The sequence below is a fragment of the Engraulis encrasicolus genome, chromosome 23 (assembly GCF_034702125.1).
Source record: "Engraulis encrasicolus isolate BLACKSEA-1 chromosome 23, IST_EnEncr_1.0, whole genome shotgun sequence".
NCBI classification, from domain to species: domain Eukaryota; kingdom Metazoa; phylum Chordata; class Actinopteri; order Clupeiformes; family Engraulidae; genus Engraulis; species Engraulis encrasicolus.
In genome coordinates this window covers 40,207,636-40,210,135 of record NC_085879.1, presented here as the reverse complement: position 1 = coordinate 40,210,135, position 2,500 = coordinate 40,207,636, and the positions used below count along the sequence as shown (strand labels likewise).

The following is a 2,500-nucleotide window of genomic DNA, read 5'->3' as shown; positions in this document are numbered from 1 at the left end:
GTAGAGGAACCCATACTGTGGGAAGGTGTTTGGTTTACAGGTGAGAGAGGAGCGAGGTGGATAGGGTAGGAGAGAAGGTCAGATGGATAGAGGGATAGAGAGAGAGAGAAAAGGGGAAGCAGAGAGAGGAGGGATGCCACCCTGGATGTTTGCTGAGGGAAAGACTGACTTTTGAACAGCAAATTCATAAATGTCTTTCACACTGTTCCAAACACTATCAAAGCACGGAAACAACACCAGAAACATTATTCTTAAATTGAAAAAAAAAACAGTCGTTGACAGCTGTTGGAAAATGAATGAATAATAAGTAAATAAAAAGTGGGCCCCCTCCCTGCCTGCCTCTTTTGAAAAGCGAAGGTGGACATTCTGGTTTTTGAGCAGGTAAATATCCCACCATGTGTTCACTTCGCTATTTAACACAGATGCCTTCACGGATCTACCTGGCAGCCAGCTGCCTCAGTTGAACTTTTTCCATTAACGGTTGGAAAGAGATATGTGGCTGAAATGTAAGTTTCCGAAGTGAGCCGGACACACCCAATAGCCAGCTAGACCTGTGTGAAGCTGCCCCCCCCCCCCCCCCCCAAGACACAAAATGCTGAAATAACACTGCAGATTGTTTGTGCTATGTTTGTGCCGAATTGTGCTGTACAAATTTTCATTTGTGCTATTAATATCCCCTTCGATTGAGACTACTTTGGAGAAATTTGGACGTGGAGCGGGGGGGCTGCCCATTGAAAATGTATTAGTATTATGAGTATTTCAGTATTTAAATGATTCAAAAGCCTTAGTAGCACAAATGAAAAAAAGAATTTACAGCACAAACCGGCACAAACGTAGCACAAACAATCTGCAGTGTTATTTCAGCACTTTGGGTGGAAGGGGGAGCCAGCTGAGCTTCACACAGCTGTCAGGCCGAGGTGGTTAATACATGAGACTGTGTTTGCTGTGTTAGCTGTACTCTGATGAAGATAGCAGGTTTTGGTGGGTAATCAAGAGGTTGGATAACCTCCTCCAATGACCCTCCCCAAGGGCACAATTGTGGGCACCCTCACACTCGAGTGGGAACTGATTGGAAGCTGTCTGGACGGATGTTTGCTGTTATGTGTGGAGACGATGGGAAGCTAGTCTCAGTTCCTCTAAAGTAAAGATTTGACAGATAATCGAGGTGCAGCTGAATTGTATATGTCAGAACAGAAGAAGAAAAAAAAATCACAATTGTGTGAAAAGGAACATTGCTTTCATTCAACAATAAAGTAATACTTTGGTATATTTTTTCAATGTTAAAATAGTGGATGACTGCCATTTCTGAATTTTCTTTGTGCCCCTTGGCAGGCCACAACTGTGTAGTAGTAGGCATATTTACAGAAACGAGTCTCTCCTATCTATTGTTTAAATGAGATGTCAAAAGGTCTTCTGTCATTGTCCCTCAATTGTGGAATAAGCTACCAGTTGTTACAAGAGCAGGGCCATCCATCCCTCTCAACCTTTAGAAGCTTGTGAGGACTCATCTCTTCCAAGAGAGCTTCCCTGCATAACAAAATTAACGTTACTCATCTCAAATCCTGGGCACTCCCTTATATTTACATTACATTACATTACATTAGTATTTAGCAGACACCTTTGTTCAAAGTGACTTACAAGGAGCAATTTAAACAAGAACAGGGTAAGGCACAGTGTACAGTAGCAGCACTGATAGCATTGTCCTACAAAGAGTAAAGAGGACAATGCATTAAAAAGTAGCAAAAGTAAACCTCAAAAAGACCTCAATACTATACTATGCTGAATATGTCCTCCACTATTTAGTTTCTATATTACTGCTCTCTATCTGTTCTACATTACGTGTATGAGTGATTCTCTAATTCGCCTACACTTTTAAGTCCGTGGATTTTATTTGGCAATTCCACTAACTATTAACTGCATCCAATGATGTTTTGGAAATTAGAAAACATTTATCTTTCATATAATACAGAAAGTGTAGACATAGCATTATTTCCCTCAGCAAGAATGAATATTTAATACTGGTTTTGGGCGTTTTCATGCCGTCCTGTTTTCCAAATGTCAGATTCAGTCTTCATATTAGCATGTAAAGAAACTTGTTTTGCCCAAGACGATTGCAAATGTTGATTCACAGTAATCATCACAATATGACAAAACTGTCAGAAAGACCACTGTCCTTTCCATTATACATGAAATTTGCCATTTTGTGTGTGTCCACGAAAACTGTGTTAACCGTGTCACGGTCTGAAACCTCCTCCATAAATCAGTAATGGTTTGGTCTTAGGCCATACGAATAACATCACGTGATGTCATAACCTCTTTAGCAGGATACGGGAAGACTTTTTGGTAAATTTTGAGCTCCATCCTCCATAATTTAATCCATTCTTTTTCATGTTCTCATAGCGGGAAAATTGCTTGTCAACTGTGTTATCAACATATTCATAAGAATCTGAATTAGAAATCACATGTAGAAAAACACAGATAAAGCATACAGATACATGAA

The 2,500-nt window shown here is 40.1% G+C and overlaps 1 protein-coding gene across 2 annotated transcripts in view; it reads left to right on the top strand.

Moving 5' to 3' along the window:
* elf1 (E74-like ETS transcription factor 1) overlaps nt 1-2,500 on the top strand; it is a 94,670-nt gene that overhangs the window by 72,751 nt on the left and 19,419 nt on the right. The window lies entirely within an intron of this gene.